Raw genomic sequence first — 23,501 nt, forward strand, 5'->3', positions numbered from 1 at the left:
GAGCTGAATGGTTCTGAGCCATTGTTTCCATGAAAGAAGCCAAGACAAATCTAGCAGCAGTGCTACCTTTGTTCAGATTTCACACCTCATTGCTGCTCTCAATTCTAAACCTGGAAGTTGCTGACCTGTCAAATGATGTACAATCTGATTGCAACTGACTGACAAGAGCTTCAACATAAAGAAGTATTTTGTACCAAAGCAGACCTCAAAGACGTGGCGCGACGTGTTGATGCAAGCACAAGTAAAACAATGAATTATGACACAGGAAGCTGAGTTTGAATGACAAATCCATGAGTTCAAAGGCTTATCAGACGCCAAAACACCTACACAGAGATATATAGTACTCTGACGAAAACCTTACAACCCTGGAAAGCTCATGGCAGTTATCTTTTGTTATGGTGATGGCAAGGTCAACAGCAGAAATACATGAAATACACACAGCAGCTCTTATACAGCATAGCATTTATGATGAATCGCCTTTGAGCCGAGCTGAGACTCAGCACTGAGTCTGTGGTGAGTGCAGCTCAGACCGCTGGTCATGTGCGGAGAGCCTGAAGTTTACCCTATCCATGGCTGTCTCTAAAGGGCGCGTGTCTCCAACCAGTCATATTCTGTAATCTGCAAGAAGCGGATAAGATCTGTTCATTAAGGGTCACCGGCTGATAACATTCAAATGCTCCAGTTATACAGTGCAAGTTGTCCCTGTTTTAGCCTGCACTCTTCCACTGTCTCAGTGAGAAAATGTCTTACTTCATTCTACACACAAAAGGGCACAGAAAATAAGTAGGTTAACATATTTCAGTAAAAAATAACTGCATATTTCTTATGTACCAGTAGCAGTCATAGCTGTAGTCCTACTGGTAAAAATGATTCCTGATTCCTTTTAGTTTAAAAGCTGTTGGCAGATGAGCCACAAATGTTAATGTCAGTCACTGCTCCTGAGAAACACCACAGCACAGTGGAAAAACCATCAACTAAGACAGGCAGATCAAAACTTCGTTCTCTAGTGTTTCCCCAAAATCGTATTCTTGTAAAGGCGGAAAACCCTGTGAAACCGCATCAGACACAACAGCTCTCCAGTGGAACCCATGCTAATGAAATATTTTTAGGTTTGCTGGAAGTTACTCAGATGAAAAACACACCATTAAACACTTGAACAGCTGTAAGAAATCTGGTCCTGTTGTGTTGTTTGGTGATGGATTTTGGGCCCGACACAACTTCTAATCAGCAGTTATAAAGGAGAAAAGGAAAAAATCACATGAGCAGCTATGAGGTTTGTTCTTACAAATTTCCCCGGTGACAGGGTCCTCAGTAGACCATAATGCAATGCAGTCACAAGACCTGATGCATTTCAAGGGGTGCAACTCACTTTTTCTTGACTGGAAAAGAAATCCCAGTTTTATTACTGCCCTAACTTTCTCCACAGATACGTTACACCAGCAGCTGAAAATCACATTCCCAGGTAGGGGAAGAGTTGGGGAGCTGGTGTGTCCAAAGGCATTCTGGGAAGTGTAGGAAAACACTAAGTGATGAAAGAGGCTGAGGCAAGGTGGATACAACAACCAAAAAAAAAGGCAAATGACAACTGCTTATTCACAAAATAACAGAATGCGTTGGACATCCCAGCCTGATGATTTACAACAGCGTAGGAGCAGCTGAGGATGGAATTTTCCTCTGAGGCAGGGCGTTCCACTCTTTTACCAAACAGCAAGGGAAACTCCAGTGTTCACACATGCACACACACACACACACGTGCACATAAACACACGCACAAGCTTGCATTCCTGCAAAGATACACACAAAAGCGAGAATACGAGAAGACGAAAACCATGCACGTTTGTATGCATTTACACATACATCTCCCCCTTCCTGCTCTCTTACAGCAGTTTCCTGTGCACACCGTCCACCTCTCATGGTGCATTCAGAGCATGAACACCTGGAGTCAGCAAGTCTGGACACAGCTGCTGAATATTCAGCCCTGCGCTCTCTCTTTCTCTCACCATCTCTGTCTTCTCCCACATTTAACTCTCCTCTTTTCGCTACACTCTGCTTCTAACTCAGTCTCTACAGCTCTGCCGCCGCCGCCGCCGCTGCCTCTGCTCTCTGTGCTCCACTTTCATTAAGGGGCTCTCCTCTGATAGCCCTTCATATAACACTTAATCATCATAACAATAAGAGCACTCTCTTTCCGACGAATCACCTCGAGGGGCCGGTCCTAAAGATCCTCCGCTAACTGATGTCATTAACTACCGGGGCTCCTGATTGGCTGAAGCAGCGTGGGAGAGCCCGCCCCAGGTGTTTGACGGAGGGCTCAGTGGGAGCATGCAGGTCGGACAGGCCAAGGACATTCCTCTTATGGAGAGGCGCGGAGAAAACCCACACACAAGCGCCCGCTCGCGTGTACACGGGCACAAAGGCTCTTGCCGGGAAGCAGAAGACAAGGCGTGTTTGGTTTTGCAGTCAAGAGAGAGATGAATAAGACTATTGAAGACTATTGAGAGAGGTTTGAATAACAGTATTTTACATGAATGGATCTTCAGGGAAATGACTGCTCCGTTGCTCCCTCTGCTCTATATTTTCATCTGCGATTTGACAACAGACTCGAGTGTGTGTGTGCGTGTGTGTGTGTGGGGGTGGGGGGGGGGGGGGGGGGGGGGGGGGGGGTGAGGAGGGTAGGGGGGTAGGCATTTTGGCTGATTGAGTCTATGCTGCTATCACGCTGTGGAAGTGACAGTGTGCCATATTATGTTGTTGTGGGTGTGCGCATAGACGAACAGTGACGGTGGCTTCACGCGGACAAAAATGCGCGCACACACACACACACAAAACTGCGCTCACGCACTCGTCCAAACCACAGTGAAATCACAGCTGTTCTCAGTTGCTATGCGGCAGTCGCACCATCATCTCAGATAACACACACATACGCACACACACGTTAGAGTGTGAGACGGGGACAGTAACACCAGACTTGGCAGGGTCGGAAGGTCACAGGGGTATTGTGACAAAGCTGCCTAGCAACAAACACACTGTGATGGAAATCTTGTGAGCTGATGGGAGAAGTTTTGGGAGACCCCAGATGTCTTAAGCCGGCGTATTTATTGAAGCTTGACCAAGCAGAATAGAGTTGTGCGATAAAAGTTAGCGCTGTGGTATGCCACTCAATTCTGAATGATCCCTTCATGGTAAACTGTATTTAACCCCTGACTACAGCATACTTACTACGTGTCCAAATAAGGTTGTTCTTCATGGAGCCACATCACATCTGAACACGCATGAAGTTTCCAATAGGTAGCTAATCTCACACATTAAACCCTATTTTACTTAAACCACGCTGTATATCTGCCCTACTTAGAGGAGACTTGTGCAACTTATTGACCCTGAGACACTGAGACACTGGGTGTTTGTTATGGCTGTTTACTCCCTCAACCGAAGGCCTAGTTTATCATATCCTCTACTACATCCGTACGGTGTGTGCTAGGACCTTGGTTGCTATGGCAACCGCCAATGGAAACTGGCCAGCTGGATGCTATCAGTGTCTTCTCAGCCATTCCGTAGACAAACAATTAACTATTGCCTTTAGGGTCTGTTTTTAAATGACCTGTGGGCTTTAATGTCTAATACTACCAAAACAGAAGTAAAACTTCCCTTACACACACACACGGCACACATAACGTCCATTCACAGATCTGAATGTATGACTGGTCAATATATTCACAGCAGATTACTGTTCGAATGTCCTGGTGCTTCATTACAGACCACAATAAATCTTGCACCATTGTTAGCAAACTGACTTTGCAGGTACTGTTGGGTTAAAGAGGAACACATATACTCGTGGTTGTAAATATTTTGTGTTACTGTGTAAATGTCTTACAAGCTAAATCAAGTGCACATGACAAATGCGTAGGTGGACACTTGTGTACTGAAGTCCTCTTTGAGCTTCAAACACATCCTTACTAAACTTATTATTCCTTATCATTCTGTATTTGCCAGTAATGTCCCTTGAGGCTGGCTATACTGCTTTACAGCAAGCCCCTGCAGACAGCATTACCAAGCACAGAGTACAGCAAGAAAGTGACATTGACTACAACTTAGAAAACTGTGTTTCATCAGGACTGCAGGTAGCTCAGCCCATCTGTGTACTGAATTCTTTATAGGTTATCACAGGAACAAGGCTGCTGTCCTCTCTACCTCTATCCCTTTGTGCACAGTGGTGTTTCAAAACATAAACAGTGAGCTGGGGAGGAAATTTGGAGCTCTGTAGGAGCTGAATTATGGACCATTTTTAGATGTCTCTGCAGCTAAAATGGTAAATTCAGCCTGTGACAGATTTGAATCATTTGCCGAAAGGAAACAGTAGCGTTGGGACTCAGGACACAGGATGTGACAAATCAAAAATTAACACCGAAATGAAACATGGGTCTCGTGTAGCAGTCAGCCAAGCTGTCTCTTAGCTGGAGACAATTAAGTTACAAAGTCGGGAGGGGGGTGGCATGGAGTTTGAAATATAGATAAAGGCATTTTCCAGGTAGGGAGGGTCAAAAGAAGACACCCCATTGTGTTGCACTATGGGAAGTGTAGGAGTTTTTGAAGCTTTATTCATACTTAAGATCTCCTGCCTTCTGCTGCACCAAATGTGCCTGTTCTTTTTTTAATCTGTCTTTCTCAAACTATGAAAGTGCAATACTGAGTTGCTGGAGTACCCCTTGAACTCTTGCAGCCACCGGTATACTAACATTACACAGTGCAGCTATAATAAACAATGTTTCCCTGGTCTATATTAACAGGTTTAATCATTTTTATGCAAAGGGTGTACTGTGTTTTGGCTCAGAATCCTTTCTGACTGAGTTGCTATCTGTGACATTATATGTACAGTCAGTTTGACATTTTCTCATATGTGCACACAAACACACACTCATACACACTTAATATGTGAGTCATGTACCATATTAAACCAAAAAAAGGGGCCTCCTGAAGATTCAATAATGATATTTTCTATAAAACAGTAAAAATAACGAAGTTTGCTTGTTTGGCAATACTCAAAATAAAGTGCTGCATGAACTAAAACCATCATAAAATCAATAAAAGACATTTTAAAAAATTGAGTTAAAAGCAGTGGCCTCTGTTTTTACCTCACTGCCTTGCTTTAGTTAGTGATGTCACATGTCAGCCCCTCTGTCTCCTCCGTCTTTGCCGTCTCTTTCCACTGTGTGCAGTGGAACAAAGCAGAGATGGCAGAGAAACTTATCTTTAAAAAGAAACTGCACAGTGTTGTGGAATAATTTGGAAAACTGTCACAGAGAGCGAATCCTATCTCAGAGAATGCCAGTCTCACACACACACACACACACACACACACGCACACACACACACACACACACACAGTGACTTTGGTGTTTACATCATATGGGAAGGTATTTTTTCCCCTTACACTGCCAGGGAACAGGCCCACGCATGGACACACAGACGCTGACTAAGGCCCTAAGACTCCTGGGGGGGGGGGCTTTAGCCTGTGCATGTGTACAAGTGTGTGTGTGCATGTGTACATAATTACTATAGTTGTGTATCTATGTTGAACTTGCTGAAGTGAAGTTCCGTCATCATCTGGCCTGCACAGATGATTTATTTGTGCTGCTATGGTACAAAGTATGTGTGCAGGGTTCATGTTCATGTGTATTTATGCGTGTGTGTGTGTGTGTATGTTTGTGCAGCGGTATCAAATCATCCTGTTGAGTGTTAAGCTCTTGTGTGGTTAGTGGAATGTACAGTAGACTGTTTGTGGCCTTAGCGGGGCCGAGCTAATGCTAATCAGTTTATTAGGAAAATCTGCATATTTTAAGTTTGTGCATGTGGAAGTGTGTGTGTTTAAACCATTCGTGTGTGTTGTTGATACTCCGTTCATAAACTGTTAAGTCACTGTGTGGTGTGATTTCCCTTCGGTTTGGGGTTTGAGGTTAGAGAGAGAAAAAGTGAGAGGGGACGGCAGAAAGACAAAGTGTGTTTGTGCGTCTTTGTGTGTGTATTCATGTCTGTTAAAAGCTCCCAGTTCTCCCATCCAAAGCTGGCTGATGGCTGATGTTCAGAGCTTCAACCACAACGCTTGGAGAACATAACAGGCGGCCTATTCAACCCAAGACACAAATAGAGCACTCTTCCTCTGTGCTTAAAACCCCGTAGCACAAACGGCAAGCTAAAAACAGATATTTCTGTCAAGAGCAGAAGAAGGCCAACCACCAAAATCACTCCTCTTTATCCATGACGCTGTTTTCTTTTGCTAAAATAAGAACTGGCACATACAGTACCTGTGGAGACAACCCAGCATCATCTCTTTCTCCTTTCATTCACTGCCTGCCTGTGATTGTTGCAGCTTCGCTGGATGAGAATCAACAAAGGTCAGACAGTCGCAGACGGAGGGCAACAAGGAGATGGAGTTACCAGTTGTGAGACACGGGGGTATCCATTTCAAACAGAAGCCACTCCAAAGGGGCTGCAACAGGCTGCAACAGTGTGTGTGTGTGTGTGAGAGAGAGAGCTGCAGCATCTTTAAGTGCCTTGTGTTGCTCAGAACAACACATAGAGAACAATAAAGTATCTATTAGCTGCTAAAGTCTTTCCACTTTAAGGGAAAGGAGCAGGAGAAAAGAGGAGAGGAGGAAACACATTACATAAATCAGATGGTTCCTGAGGTCATTTTTGTCTCCACACACGAATATGCATGCCAACACACACACACATACTCACGCACACTGTGTATGGCTGCATCCACTTATGACATCACTGTAGCTAGCCAGAAAGACAGGAGAGTCAGAGAGAGCCAAGCTGACGTCATCCCATTCACTCAATGTCAATTACGTAATCATGGTGTCCAACGCCTGCAGGACAGACATGCTGGGTGTGTGTGTGTGTTTTTTTTTTTGTGATCGCATGCCGGGCAAGAACACATAATTGCAATCTCATGTGTGAGAGGAGACATAAAGTGAAGCATGCTTATGACATCATTAGTGGGAGGCGGCCTGGCGTTAATGTGGCAGCCTGGCGTTAGTGTGACACGGTGAGAGTGTTTGGGCAGAAGAGGAGGAGACAGAGCGCTGCGAACAGACCCGGCTACAGGAGTTATGCAACGCAAATCCAACTCAACAGACTAGAAAGGGCCTTTTTTGCCTTTTCTCTCTGTGTGTGTACAGTGTATACACAATGTGTGTGTGTGTGTGTGTGTATGTGTGTTTGTCTTAAGTGACTTTTCTGTAGCACTTCTACTTGAGGCAAAGAATACATTAAAAACACAAGAGCACTCAAGCATACTGCTGAAACGCACACTGAAATCTACGCACACACGCATATACATACACACTCACTCTACCCCCACTTATAAACAAAGCTTCCTAAGGACAGGAAATCCTTCCACCCACGTTCCTGTGTTGCCTGGCAACCGGAGCAGCGTCACTGTGTGCATGCCTCCACCGCTGCAAACACCACATACGCACTGACATGAAGACAGAGAGACACACAACACATACAAACTGCAACTCCTTGAACTCTGCTCCTTTAAAAGCACCAAAAAAAAAAAAAAAAAAGCAGAAGATAACCGAGCCAAAGCTGAGCAGGCTGATACTCACCACAGCTGCCCTCCAATTCGTCAGCTATGGATCTAAACCAAACATGACATCACCCCTTGTAAACATAAAACACTTTTTCCCCCCATTTATAAGCTCTATTTTTACCCCCGCTGACGTCTTTCTATGCGTGATGCACGCGCACATGTGTGTGACTGCCCTGCGTGTGTCAGTGTGTATTTGTGCGCATGCACTTGTGTGCGACTGTTTGAGGATGCGACCAGCAATAGCTCAGCACGACTAAGTAGAGAGAGGCTAATTGAGCTGAGGTGCCCAGCACTGTGGACAATGAGTCCATTTCAAATCAGCAGGAGGCCTATTGAAGACAATTATAACCTGGGGGATACAGAGGAGCATTATTCTTCTAAGCCATCTTGGCCACTTAGGCCGGCTGTGTTTCCACTGCAATTTTAAAGCCTGCTTTTAACTCTCCAGTTGTTTTAACACATTAAGCAGTGCATGAAAAGCACAGTTCACCTACCTAAAACGCAGAAATTAAATAATTGACTGCAAAGTAATCATTTCTCTGTCAGTGGGGAAAAAAAATGTATGAAAACCAAACACATCACTCCCTTCTTCTAAACTCTAATTAATAGCGCATAGCAACAGCAATTTGGAATAATGTCAGTGAAGTTTCTCCCACGCAACGTAATTCACATGTATTCTAGTGAAACAACTGCACTGTGGATCCAAAAGTCATGTATTTCATTTACTGCGGTGCACATTCACCTCGCTGATAAGGCTTTACTCTGGACGCCTCACACTCTCCATCACAGGTGGTGCCATTAACAGCAAAGCAAAGGCATGAAAAATACACTCTGTATTTGTTATTGTGCATAATAAAATTTAAATGATTTAAAACGTTCTTGGGGGAAGTCCTGTTAGCCTTGCGGTTAAGACACAAGGGACCGGTACAACCTACAAGCGAAGGTCACGTGAAGTTGCCAAACTAGCACCGAGCTAATCCGTCAGCATATTTGTGGGCTAATGGCTCCTGTGGGTACAATGGATCCAGACTTCTGAATCACAGGAAACATATCCACTTTAACCAACAATTCTAATCTGGTGTTGGGCCCAGCTACGGTGTTAAATGGAAAATTATGTCGGCAAGTCTAGGGAAACGTTGGTAAATTGCAGTGTCTACCAATAGTCTGAATGTGAAGTCTCTAGGGGACATCTGTAAATAGTAGCTACAGAAAGTCTCTCACGCTGCCCCAACCACCAAGTGTGGAAAACACTGTAATGTCTGTAGAATGGTAATGGTCTCATGTGAGGGTAGAAACACCAGTACAATGCTGAGACATCTTTCTTTACAACTTGGGCTTTAATTCCAGGAATCTTTGACTGAGGAAACTTAAATGAAAACGAATGCTGTAGAAATATTCTCTCATTTCATCCACTGCAGATGATGGCAGACAGACTGTAGCTATAGCTAGCTCTCAGGCTGCGCCCTGTGTTCAGACTCAGAGATAACAAAACAGTTGCACTGACAACAAAAAGCCGTGCAGGCCTACTTTTTTCCACATATAAAACTGATCACAAATCGTAAACAAACAGGTGGATCAACAGAAATGATAATTGCAGATACAGAACAGATACGCCACTTGAAACTGATTGGTTTGGGTAATATAAATTAATTATTCTACTAATAGTAAATTAAATGAAAGTCAGTCTACACTGTTGGCTGCTATCTTGGTGACCACACTGGCTGTGGGTTTGACGATGGTGTTTCAATACTTTTAATTCATTTCAGTACGAACTGATCACAGAAAACTATGTTGTTCGGTTTTTTTTGGCTGAAGAATTTCTAATTGAGCGGTGACCTCTCAATAATCTGATATTTCTCCAGTCAGTCCTTCTGAACAGAGCTGGTGGACATTTTTGCTGTGAGACAAGTGCACGCATTAACAGAATTATAACACACAAATGAGAGTGTAACTTATTTTGAAGGACCTCTTAACACACACCAGGTTGTGTGTGTGTGTTTTTGTTTCAGGGAAAGTAAAAAGTTCTGCACCTCTTTTCTCAACATCTTCTTACGGCACAAATAGACAAGTTAGAGGGCTAATGAAAGGAAAGACTAATGAAATAATAAGAATGCCTGTGATGGAAATCTAGTGAGCTGCTGGAAGAAGCATCATAAGACTTTCAGATGTCTTAAGTGGATGCATTTACCGATGCTTGATGCATTGAGAAGAAAAATGAGCCAAACAAGTTTTCTGAAGCTGTCCTTCCTGGTGACCACATTTAACCCTATACCTACATTATATTTACCACCTGTCCAAATAAGGTTACTCTTCATGGGACTATATCACATCCATACACGTGTGACCATTCTGCTGGATACCTAATCCTAAACACTGACTCACGGTTGTACATCCCATTTACCTCTATAACTGACTATGAGACACTGAGACACAGGTTGTTTGTTATGGCTATTTACTCAATCAACAGGTCCCCCTGTCCATCTTATCTTCTGAGGGTCCCCACTATAACCTTCGTTTCTAGTCACTGCTGATGGGAATGAACCAGATGAATTCTATCAAACAGCGAACTATAAGATGTATAACCCAAATACTAAATTAAGACCTAAAGCAGATAAATATCCTTTAAAATACCTTCTGCAGGCTTAGCATTAAGTCTTAGCAGTCCTAATTTTTTGTGTGTGTGCTGCTAACAAAGGTTTTTGTGTTAATGATAGTTAGGAAAAAAGGCAGTGATGGAAGCACAAGGTTATTTCCTGTGTGTTATTTTCCTGCAATCTTTAGTCAAGTTTTCACTGAGCCAGAGATGACTGGTTAATGACTGAGGTTGCTTTAATCTTTTTTTTTTTTTTTTTTGGTAGGAGTGAACCATGCCTTTAATTAGTTTAACTATTTTTAGTCTTTCTGGATCCAGTGGGAATCAAACCCTCGACAATGGAAGTTGTAGCACTATGATTTACCGCACTGAGAGTGAGAGCCTCAGTCTCGCTGTGAACGCACAGCGGCTGAGTCTTTGCATTACTGCATCTCTGGAGAACACAGCTCATTGTACTCTATGAGAGCATAACAAAGGTCATGAACATTTCAGCAGATACAATCCAGGATCCAATGTCAACACTGTACCTTCTGTGTCCTCTTTTTGCTGAGTAAACACTTTGAGTCCATCATACCTATAAAACTAAAGAAGTCGGGATATTTTTATCACTTTTGCTGATAAGGTGCACTTCTGTGGTGTTTACCTTTCGGGACTAAATGTTCCGTGGTACCTCTGCAGTACACTTTTTTTTTTTCTGACTGTGCATTTTAGACACGCTGCCATATGGCTCATGGGCCACAGCTGACAAGACCACAACGGTGGGTTCTAGCGTAGCTCCAGGCACTGCTAATACAATCAGAAATATTAAAACGGCCACTTTTAAGTATTTATGCTGAATAAATCATGAAGAAAACTGTCTGATGCTTTTATTGAAAAGCCAGACGATTCAGTTCATTCACATATGAATTATAGATCCATTGTGGACTGTTTGAGCTGCGTTGAGGGAATCAGACTAACAACAGTTGTACTGAGAGCACAAACCCACTGAGCCATCCATACCAATTATCTGTGTCTGGGGTGGAGCCTGGATTCAATATTCAATTTACACAATTCAATCCCACATCAGAGCTTCCAACTGAAAAACTACTGGTGTCAAAAGAGCCATAACGGACAATAACAGTATAGGCTTTCTGCGAGAGCCTCAACTGTCTCCAAAGTGAAAAAGAAGCGGGCTAACTGAACGTCGCGCCACAGGGGTGTCCATTGAGAGACAGGGAGAGGTGGAGGGGCGAGAACTCCATTGAGCGCAGCCATGGGGGGTCAATATGTGAATGAACGTTTGCCATGGAGGTGAATTATGAATGAGCAGCACTCTGAGCACTCCTGGAGAGAGCATGTCAGCCTCCATCTCCTTCACTCCATCTCCTCCGCTTTCTTTTCCACTTCTCCTCCTCCTCCTCCTGTCCTAAAATCTCCATCGTGCTTTCCTTCCTCTCCGTCTGTGTCTCATCTCTCACTCCTGGATTAATCTTCTCATCTGCCTTATTCTCGGTCATCTGATCGCTTTGCCTCCCTCCATCCTCCACCACGCACACACGCCCCCTCCCTCCCTCCCACCCCATCCTCCACCACCTCCTGTCTCTAGACCAGAGGGAGATGGAGGTAGACACACACGCCGTCTGTCTAAAGAGACGACAGAACATTCTTTCGCTGCACATACATATTTACACTGCCTCACACACACACAGACACACACACACACACAAAGTAGCAAAAGATAATACAAAAGCAAACAGTCCTGCACGTGCAAAGACAGACGCATGCATTAAGTGAAATGCTCAGAGGCTCTGACACACACACATTTCTCCCAGCTGTTCTCCTGGCCACAAAGCTTGCCTGTGTGTGTGTGTGTGTGTGTGTGTGTGTGTGTGTGTGTGTGTGTGTGTGTGTGTGCGTCTGTATTCCGTCTGTGTGTAATCCAGTGTGCTGCTGCTCAGCCTGTGCCACGCTCTCTCCTCTGTTGCTGTGCGTCTGATCAGATCTGCCTCCCTCAACCTGTTTGCCGTCTATGGAACACACACACACACACCCTCTCACACACACATATAGAAGCTGCTACTACTTATCAAGCCTCATTCAGTGTCAGCCAAGCTTTGGGAAAACAGAAAATTCATTCAGTGATGCTTTTGCAACCTCTAAGCAATGGCTGTGTGTGTTACCTGCTGCACTAAAAACTCCTGAACACACACACACACACAGAGTGAAAGAAAGAGACTCTGCCTTCTTAAAAGGAAGTGTTATCCCCCCATTTTGCTCTAGCTCAACTTAAAGTAGCTTGCTGGAGAAGTGTGTGTGTGTTGGAATGGGATCACGCTGTTCCCTAAAAAGTATCCACTCCTTTTGATCCCTTCACTCCAGTTTACAGCGGTCAGCTCAGCTCGCTTACACACTTTGGCCCCCTTTTTAGCTTGTGGAAAAACAACCCTTAAAACTCTCTCTCTCGCTCTCTCTCTCTCTCTCTCTCTCACACACACACACACACACCAATGTATATATAGGCTACACGCACACTTACACAGTCACACACACGTGCCCCCCACCCACCACCACCACCACCCCCCCCCCCCCCCCCTCCTCACACACACCTCCACTCTTCCCTTTAAGTGCAGAGCCATGCAGCATATGTCAACACGCCGCACACACACACACCTCTGCCAGACCTGCATACAGCCATGAAAGCCTCATAAAGTCACCTTAGGATCCTTCTGTGTTCCAGGCGAGCCCCTTCTTCACACTCTTCCTCTCCTCTGTCAGACTTCTCTCTCTCCTCCTCTCCTCCTTTCCTTCCTTCCTTCCGTCCTTCCTTCCTTCCGTGCTGTCCGTCCGTCCTTCTTCTCTCTCACTCTCTCTCTCTCTCTCCCTCTTTTCGTCTCGGTGTTCGGTCAGTTCCCAGCGTTTTTCCCGAGCCCCTCCATATCCGCCCCGCCAGTCGCTTCTACCACCGAGCGAGCGAGCGAGCGAGCGTACCTACACACACACACACGCACACGCACACAAGTCGCTGCGTTCCTATAGTCTCTCTCTCTCTCTCCCTGTTTATCCCTCTCTGCTCTCGCTCTCTCTCTCCTCTGTCGGAGAAGAGCTCGGTGAGTGTGTGTACGTGTGTGTGTGTTTGTGTATGTGTGTGCGGGGATGCGTGTGTTTCTGTGCTCTGCCTTGCCCCGCCAGCAGCAGAGGACTTCCCCCGGCGCCCGACCCGGGTCCTAGCGCCGGTTGGGTTCACTGAAAGAATGCTATTGTGTACGGAAGGTGTATCCAAAGATCGTCTATGGATTTGACAGGACGATTCACTCGGTGGTTTGGCGTACAAGGGCCAATCTCAGAGCATTAACACGTCTTTACTTTTGCCTGAAACCATGTGTGACAAATACAAATATTTTATATTAAATAACGCAATAAAAAAAAGCAAAAAAAAAAAAAAAATCACCAAAAATGTGTTTAACCATAAATTTTATCCCAGTGTCTTCAACAAAGTCTATTTTGGGGTGTGCCATGGACACACACAACACCATAACAACACCAACATACACTTAAGTAAGAGAGAAAATGAATGAAAAAAAAACTCACAATAAACTAAAACATTGCATGTAATTAGTGTGTCTGTGTAGGAAATTATAAAGGCACATTAATTCCCAGGTAGCGTCAACAACTGCAAAATACATCAAGGCTGAAATTTGCAGAGCAAACAAATCTGCTTGCTATAGGCTCCATTGTCTTTAACAGGCAAACAAAGAGATAATTGTGTGGTACCACAGATAGCTTCTGTTTCAGCCATCTAAGAGGCTCATTTAAAGCAGTTAACATCCAGAGGTAGTAGGGGTTTTTTTTGTCAGTAAGTTGTTTTGAGTCTCTAACCCAGTGGTCGCTATGGCAACAGCAGGGCAGAAGCAGCGGCTGAGAGCCACGCAAGGGTGTAGGAGCCATTATAAATGGAGGGTGGAGGGGACGTGTCCTCTGCACATGATCAAGTCTGAGCTTTGGCTGACCTGTTTGTTCAGATCATAAATCATAATTTCATGCTGTCTGTGTTGAAGTCAGACTCAGAGCGAGGAGCTTTTGAAAGTGATTCCTTCATGTTTGTGTGTGAAGATCCATCCCAGGCTTTTCCCCACCACACACACACCCACAGTGCACACACACCCATCTGCTTCTAAACCCAAACTTCTGACCTGCATCACTCTGTGAGACACAGGCGAAGACTGGAAAACATGAGAGACGGCATCCACCTTACCCCCACCCCCTCCTGACCGAGTGAGTCATCTTCTCAAACATACTCAATCTTTGGTGCAGCTACCTTCTTCCTCATCCACCTACCCCTCCCTCGCTCTTCTCTCTCCCGTCCTTCCTCAGAGCGTCATCAGGTTGCCATAGCAACGGCCCGCCTATGGGAGACAGAGATCAGTTCATTATGGACCATGGGATCCAGAAACTGAAGGACATGATTTTTTTTTTTTTTTTTTTCTGTGAGCACAGGAAGTGGGAGCCCTTAACAGGAAAGCTTGAACTTCTTCTTAGTTAAACAGCCAATGTAGCACTGCGTGGCTTTGCAGGAGGAAGTTTTGCTGAGTGCTTTTTGGGGTAAAAGGGAGCTGTACTGATCCATTTAAGCCCTTCAAAAACATAAGTAATGCATGTCTACCATCCCAGCATGATGCTAAAAATAAACCAAATTTGATTAGATATGCGAAATGGCCTGCTTTGAGATGTAAACATGTTGCCTCAAGAAACGGTTAACCAGAACTTGCTTGCACACTTCTGAATTAATGGATCTGACAGACGTGGCAGTGATCGGCCTACTGAAAGCCCACAGTCAGGAAATCCAAATGTGCTCTCATTTTATTTATGGGTGGGGAAGCTGAAGTGGGAAAAGTGCATTGCAGCGTGCTCAAGTTAGAGAGATGGAAGCACAAAATACACCAAGGAAACTGTTTTGTTTGATAAAGATCAAAGAGAATTGTTGGGAGAATGAAGTGTGTTTACGAGTCCTCGAATCCAGGCTGCTTCTCCCTACCCCTGTTATTACTGGGGGGCTGTGTGTGTACGTATATGTGTGTGTGTTTGTACTGCGAGCCCAGAGGGCTGCATTAAGCTGAAGTGACAGTGGGGATCTTTAAGATGTCTTCCAAAGTTTGCTATTGAGGGAGATCCTATCTCTGAGCCCCAGAAACAACCCAGGAGAAGAGAAGAGAGGAGACGAGAGGAGAAGAGAGGAGAGGAGAGGAGAGGAGGGGGAGAAAACAGGAGGAGTGAGGAGGAACTTAAGACACAGCTGCTGTGAAAGAGCAAGACAAGAGTTCACATGGTATAGCTAAGCTCAGAAATATGTGATGATTTTTATGGTCAACAAGTGACAACACAAAATGTAACTGGCTCGTCTGTTAGTTTATCCAAGAAAATCAAGTTCAAATTTCTAAAGAAACTGGGTTTCTTTGTGTAATGTGGTGAAAACGGTCATTCACTGTCAAATTAACTCCTATTTATGATCAGTATAGTGAATGTGGACACAAATAGTGATGAAAACTACTGTAAACAATTGTTACACATTAATGTCCCCCCTTTAATGTGTATTTGCTGTTAGTATGAATGGGTCTGCAATCCTGCTGATCACTCTGGTGTTAACCCAGGTGAATGGCTGCAGGACTCGGGGCTGTGTATGGCAGCCTGACCTGGATAAGTTCTGGAAAACAGACTTGGGCCAATTTGGGCTAAAAATCAGCTTCGGTTAGCAGCACTTACTTTGGGGAAGTGCTGACCAGCGCAATTAGACCAGTTATACTTCTGACACCTGTGGCATGTTATTCATCCCAAGGTTGGCATGACTCTCGTAGCCAGAAATAAAGGTCACTGTTGAGTCAAGTGAGTCAGGCTATCTGGGAAGTTGTTGCATTAAAGGATAATTCAAGGACAATTCTTTTTTTTTTTTTTTTTATCAGCAATAGTATTACTGTACACAGCAAATAAAATTCACGGGCCAACTTCCTCCTTTAACTCAGACCTGTGCAAACTTTTCCTGTGCAATTGCAGATTATTATACACTGGTTCTCTCAGAGTGGTTTAGACAACCTGGCTCCATTGTCAGCTTGTGTAGCTGACAGCTTGCCTCATCATCTGACCGCTGGTGTTCCTTGTCCTATCAGATGTGTTCCCTGATCCCAGCAATAATTTGGGTCAGTTCAATGTTATGTTATCATAACTAATACAAATGATGGGCAAAACTATGCAAAGTAAGTCTGCTGGTAATCAACTGGAATCCGGTTACATACAATATGTGCTTACTGTAAATGCACATACACACACACTCATACAGGCAGTGAACAGCCTGGGAGGTATCCATCCATTCATGATTCTTCATACTTTAAACGGGGCTGCCATCTCAGCCTGTCTACCCAGGGGGCGTCAGTCGGGCAGAGGGGTGGGTCAGCAATCATGTGTGTGACAGGAAACAGGCAGGCGTATTGGCTGTCAATCACACAGCCTCTTTTTTTTCCCTTTCTCCGTTCTGTCTCACCATGTGCGTTTCTCCGCTTTTCACTGTCTCTTTTTTCTCACCCCGTCTCTCCCTCAAGTCTGACAAGCAAAAGATTTTCACTTACTTCAGAGACGGAAAATAAGTGAGAGGGAAGTGTAAGAGTCTCCCTGTCTCCTTTTACCATTTCCTCTCTCTCTCACACTCACACACATACACACACACACACACACTCTTTGTCTCACATGTCTGAAAGACAGCTCGCAGTGGTTTGTCATTGTAACACTTTAGTGGACTGTGTTTCCAAATCATCCCTTACACTTTTTCTGCAGACAGGCAGACACATAACATTCCTCAGAAGATGGGCCGAGCTAAGAGAGAGAGAGAGAGAGAGAGAGAGAGAGAGAGAGAGAGAGAGAGAGAGAGAGAGAGAGAGAGGGGGGAAGTTGTGCACCCTCTCTTTCCAAATGCAGCTGAGTGCTCCACACGGATCGATAGTAATCCTCGGTGGGAGCCGTTTATTTTGGAATGTGTGTGAGGCCCAGTGGGTGACAGAATCCACATTCACACTCACACATGCGTGCGACATTATAAATCTCGCTGCAGCTGGAGTCGGTGCTGCGCTTGCACACATGAGAACAACACCGCACGCACTGGTGCAGACAAACTGACACACAAACTTACACACACCGACAAGTACACACTTAACATGCTCAGGGCCTGACAAGCAAAGCCTCCTGTTGGGTTGGGCTCTCTTCCCTCCTCCACTGAGCAGAACTCACAGGGCTCCAGGCTGGAGGAGGGGACCCAGTGTGTCTCAACACCGTCCCCTGCCAAGGTCTCTGTTTCTGGGGATGGCAGCTCTCAGCAGCTGGCGAGGCTGGAGCTCTCTGTATGCTGACTCCAGGCCGCTGGCTGTCTAGTCCTGCCAGGAATTTATAATTCTACAATCACAGAGGAACTTTTTCCTCCTCACTAATATAAGCAGTGATTCCATTTTTTTTTATAATTCACAGAACAAAAAGAGTCACTTTGTGATTTTTTTTCAAAATGAAATAAAGGCACAAAATTTCACCAAAACCAATTCAATGGAATCACGGACATGAGTGGATTTGCTTGTGGGGTCATAGTGAACCCCTGCCAGTCTTAGCTCAGCTTTGGTGAACTTTGACATGTGAATTTGCACCGTTGAGTTGCGTGCTGGCTGAAGTGTTATTCCCCCATTCTCTACTCCCACTATTTAAACTTCTTTCTTAAGAAATCATGATTTGTCCCTACGTTTGACATGGGAGACTGCTCTAAATACGGCAAGACCCATGAGCCACACATGCTGTTGCCATCAGTTTAGCTTGCGTTCGCTGTTATCGGCATACAGAACAGAATCTGAAACTCTGTGACTGGACATTACCTGCTGAAAAGGACCTTAGCAGCAACCTCTCATTTTATGTTTTCATGTACACGTCCTGCTCCTTTGACTTTTTAAGCAGATTTATACAGCAGTTTTTCATTTTTTGGACAGATTATTCAACCAGGACAGTTTCAAGAGCTACAACTGTGAGCTGCCTAAAACTGTCTGCAGGAAAATGAATGTTTATTTATTTATTTATTTATTACTTCTGGAAGGGGGTTGCCCAAAATAAATCCTCACACTTCACAGAACTATACTAAAATGTCTCAAAGTCAGCTCAGAGTCAGGAGAGGAGACTATTGTGTTTTATCAGCTATATTGTATCATCCGTAATTTATTTAGCCCTCATCTGCTCCATGAACTGTTTTCAAACTGCTGTGAGAGTGTGGTACAAAGCACAGCATCCAAGACTACATGCATAGGTAGGTACTCTCTCTTTTAGGCCTCTCTTTTAACTGAATAAAATAATGTGCAATCCAGAGAACAAAATACTGTGTAAGGACTAAATGGCACAATAAAGACAGAACAGAAGAACTATTGTGACTGACTGCTCCTGTCATGTTCCCAGGCATGTGAGCATCTTAGCTGTCTGTCCAAGCCTCTACAACAACTGTGCCATTTTCTGGTGTGCCTGCAGCGCCAAGTTGTTGAGAGCATCATAACTTTGTTTTTTTTTGACCACGTTGGTCCATTGGCACTTTTACTAATTAACACCCATTTCCTACATATAATTTATGAAATCACTGCAAATAGGCTTTTAAATTTTCAGACAGGATGCTGTGAATGATTCGTATCGGGGTCCAATAATCACACCAAAATCTCTGGAGTGTTTGTTTGGCAGAATGCTGTGAGGGCTTGTCTGGACTCGCTGCTGGACTTTTTTGGGGATCAGTTTGGATCTCTGGGCAGAGACGTTCCTCTCAGAAGCAGCCAGGCAGGCTAACACACACACACACACACACACACACACACACACACACACACACACACACACACACACACACACACACCTGTGCTTCGCCTGAGAGCATTGCATTATCTGAGGCAATCTAGCAGCACCATGAAACCCGCTGCCATTTCTGCGGGGCAAAGTGAGAGCAGTAAAAATGACCAAAAGCAGGGGAACGAGCATAAAGTTGAAAAACTGTCATTTTCAACATAAAATTGCACGGTATGGAATGACACGCTGCAGTACACACTGATGAGGAAATTGATCTTTGCTAACATGAATCCATTTAGTTAATGCTTTTACAGTGAATGAGCAGTCCAGGGTTTAAATTGAGGTCCATTTTGGATATTGTTTGAAGCTAATTTCAAACCGTACTGTAATACCATTGTATCATTACATGAGTGACGCGACACTGTCTAGCCGTATCCAATTTTAAATGCAAGGTCAATTTTACGCTCCATCTTTCTAACTAAAGTCAGATATAGGAGCTTTCTATTATCAGATGATCTATCCAAGCACAGAGCAACTCTGCTTCAGTAAGGATGGAATAATGGTGCAGTAGGGGCACATGCTGCATGTTGCTCTACAGGCACATGAGACCTGACCACTCAACTATCTCTGGGCTTTGCAGCAGTCAGCAATACAGACATATCCTCAGCAATACACCCTTATCCTCAGCAATACAGCCAGCTCAATAGTGTACCTCCTTCAATGCGGTATAATCACCTCTTGTGACAACATCCCTGGCTCCTCAGGAGTCTATCTACCTCCTCAAATACCCTCACACCATAAGATAAAGACATTAGAGACTGTGGGATTTGGAGAGAGCTAAGCATTGGGTCTACCGTCTGTGATGCACAGTGATACAGACTTGGAACGCCTAGGAAGTTTGGGATCTCTCTAACAGATACCATCAAATGAGCCCAGCTGAGCGGCAGGGCAGACTGGAGCAAAGCTCAGCATGTTGCTGAGCTGGTTAGGAGGGTTTCCGTTGTTTGTAGCTGAGCCGCCACGATGCAAAAAAAAAAAGGAGAAGAGCTTTAAAACAAAGAGAGAATGGATGGCGAGGGAATCGTCTGTGAAACTCCATGTGGGAATAGAGAGAATCACAATGTATGTTTGGTGGGAATAAACGGCTGTGAATAACTTTTACAACGATAAACACAATCGGATTAGCATAGCATTGAAATAAAAGGTCAGTAAGAAAACGCTTTATGCCATGTGTCGTCTCTGTGAATCTATAAACTAGCCTTTTCCTCTCCACTGCTGTGTCGCCTCTCACACTCTCCCATCATTCTCCTCTCTCTTTCTCCTCCCTCACTCCCCCTCTCCCTCACTCGCTGTCCCTGGGTGGGATGAGTCATCGAAGGGAGAGAAGAAAAGAAAAGAGAGGAGGTGTATTTGTGTGTGTACTGTATGTGTGTTTGTGTGCGCGCATGTGTTGTGTCATTCCTCCTGAGGTGCATTGCCCTTCACACTCCTTCTCAGCTTCATGTCAACCTTGCTGTTGGAGTCCAGGCATAAACTCCAGCGGTACACATAGCGCACACACACACACACACACACACACACACACACACACACACACACACACACACACACACACACACACACAACTTTACCCTGATACCTCCATATGCCATGATATACATTAGCATCTTACCACACAAAGGTTTTTTTTGTGGGTGAAAACAACCTTTTGTTTAAAAATACAGTTTATTTCATAGTGTTAAATGGTACTATTGTGTAAATATTTCTCATATGATAGGATGAAACCACCTACATTATGACCACCTACTTTTGTTCCTAGTAAACAATAAAGTCACCCACAAGGGTTTTACAGTTGCTATCCCTAACAAACAGACACACTACAGCAGCAGAAACACCTTTTGTAACAACTTTTTTTTCTCCACTCATTTTCACATCAAGAAAACTTTTAAAAAAACATTCACATTTACATTCAGCGACCGTGACTAAAAATCTTTCAAAATCTATCTCAAGTCCTGAATTGTTTACACCCATGTTTTTCCTCCTCCTTTCTTTTTGGTATGTCTTTTTGGAGCATTTCCACTGCCAGCTGTCAATTAACAGAATAACATACGAATGTTGGAGGGAACGTTTATCTCCCCACCACGTTCGTTTACGTACACGTGCATCCATGCTCACATGCATGGCGTACAATCAAAACACTGCTCCATAGAACTGCTGGTTAAAAGCTCTGCAGGATACCTTTAAGTGGCACGCAACACTGACTGCTTTGATGCTTTTATTTACGGCACCACGAAGGGACACCAAAACATTTCAAATTCTACACAAAGTGGCTTTTCTGAAAAGGCAAAGATGGAAACACACTTTCTATTGCTGTTTAAGAGCCAATAGAAGCTGATTCTTTTAAAATATTTGTTAAATTACAGAGCAAAACACTGAAAGACTCTACTGGGAAATGATTTTTCACCTACAGGGCAGACAAGTGGATAAACACCTAAAATATGCATCAGTCTTCTCAGGAGGGCCAATACATCTCTGTCACTTTACCACCTGTATCGTTGTCCACTTCTGACAAACCGGCTAAGATGAAATTTATCTGTCTTGTCACTGCAGCAAGTGATGGATTAGTATTGATATTTTTCAAAATGACAAAGGTCCACAAAGAGGTGATAATATAACTATAAAAACATTTCATGGCAATGATGCCTGTGCTAGCTGTGAGAGAGAAGTGTGTGAGGGTGTAATACCTTCAAAGAGGAGAAATTACCAGATAAGGTGTACTTAGAAATACCACTAGGACATGGAAATCACTTGATTTTGGAGTGAGTAGTTAAAGCCCCAAAATACAACTCATAATGAAAATGAAGGAGCTAATCAAAGATGAAAAAACACAAATGTAACGGCTCTTTGCGAATTGCTCACAAGACAAAGAATAAAGTAAATCTTTCTGTGACACTGTCAGATTAGAAACGCTGTGCTGCAGGATGCACTTTGGATCATTTCTATAAGTACAAGACGGGACTTGTACAGACAATAGTTAAAGGTGTGCAGAGTGGAAGTGGCCTACACACCGATTATGTTAAACGAGAACCTAAGCAGGTAATTACATTTTAAATGGAGTACAAATACTGACAATGAAACACATCAGTTGAAGCAGCCAATTGAACACAGCTCATTTGCATCTCGAATCCTGATGGACTGTGCTTACAAGATGCGATGTGTTTAAAGTTTGCACAGTGTTCAAAAAGGGTAAGATTAGAACAGTACCCTGTTAGCGTCCAGTATAGCTCTCACTGAAAAATACAAAGAATATTACAGAAAAATGTTCAGTGCATCCTAGTGAAACAGCTGTAAGATGAATAAATGTCCATGTGGAAACAGAAAGAAAGAGGCAGAGCCAAAATTAGTGGGTCAAACACAATTACATGACTTAATTAGATAAAGTGACCCTTTAAACAGATCCAAAAAAAAAAAATCAATGAAACTTACTACTGTGACATTAAAGAATAGTATAATAATATGTGGTGTTATCCAGTATTTATTCCGTGAGACGACACAGAAACACACATTAACACTGCCCTCTGTGTTGCTATGGCAATCTATTGGCTATATACTGAATAACTAGACCATCTCAGGTGCCTCAGCCACTGACCAAACAGCAGAGAACAGAAATATAAAATGCATCATCAACCACGAACCTCGAATGCTGTCTGATGACTTATGCGCCCTTATTTAATTTAAAGCCTGTTTATTTCACGCAGCGTCAACGTTTCCTCTGCAGCTGTGGCTTTTGGAGGCAAATCAGTCAAATACTCAATGATAGGGAGTCTGATCCAACTGGCCCGCCACAGAACTGTCCAAAGAGACAGACAGACGGCGACAGAAAGACATGGACACTTTAACTCTCTCTCCTTCTTTCTTTCCCTTTCCCTGTCAGTGTGTCTCGCTCTCTCAGAAAGCCAAAGTGGATCAGCTGTAAGATACCTGGCCTTTCATTTGCAGGCGTAGGTCGGCCCCTGTGCAGTATTGCCAAATGTGCAGTCATGGAGTGTATGAGTCAGAGTCACGGCTCAGTCCAATGAAAGTGACATAGACCCAGCTCATCACCCAAAAACAAATAAATAAACAAACAAATAAATAATAACCCTTCTGTCATGACAAACTGAACACCGTGGTGCTCGTGCACGGCCGCAGACATCGGCTCATATTCACACAAATGAGCTTTTGAGACCTCCCTGCGCATACACACGTGGATACACATACAACACACACACATTAAGCAACCAAGCAGCATGCAGCCCTCCAGAGTGCTGTACTGTCATTTCCATAAATACTCTTAAAAGGTGCAGCCAAAACCATGGAAGGGTGCGATTGCCTCTCGGCTAGAAACGCACAAAAAAGCTCTTTTCTCTTTCAAGAGACTGTAGGAGAGGATGACCCACTTAATCGAACAATTTGGAGCGCCTGCGTGTATGTGTGTGTGTGTGTGTGTGTGTGTGT

The 23,501-nt window shown here is 44.0% G+C and overlaps 1 protein-coding gene across 4 annotated transcripts in view; it reads right to left on the reverse strand.

Annotated features, from left to right (window-relative positions):
• Nucleotides 1-23,501, reverse strand: part of ches1 (checkpoint suppressor 1) — an 82,511-nt gene that overhangs the window by 38,269 nt on the left and 20,741 nt on the right. For 3 of the 4 annotated variants that reach the window (XM_041064313.1, XM_041064312.1, XM_041064314.1), the window contains one exon: nucleotides 14,505-14,572. The gene's annotated coding sequence lies outside the window, so the exon portion shown is untranslated. Of the gene's footprint in view, nucleotides 1-12,883; nucleotides 13,247-14,504; nucleotides 14,573-23,501 lie in introns of those variants that run through there. The other variant, XM_041064311.1, reaches the window with a different exon arrangement.

This window comes from Toxotes jaculatrix, chromosome 19, assembly GCF_017976425.1.
Source record: "Toxotes jaculatrix isolate fToxJac2 chromosome 19, fToxJac2.pri, whole genome shotgun sequence".
In the NCBI taxonomy this organism is placed as follows: Eukaryota; Metazoa; Chordata; class Actinopteri; family Toxotidae; genus Toxotes; species Toxotes jaculatrix.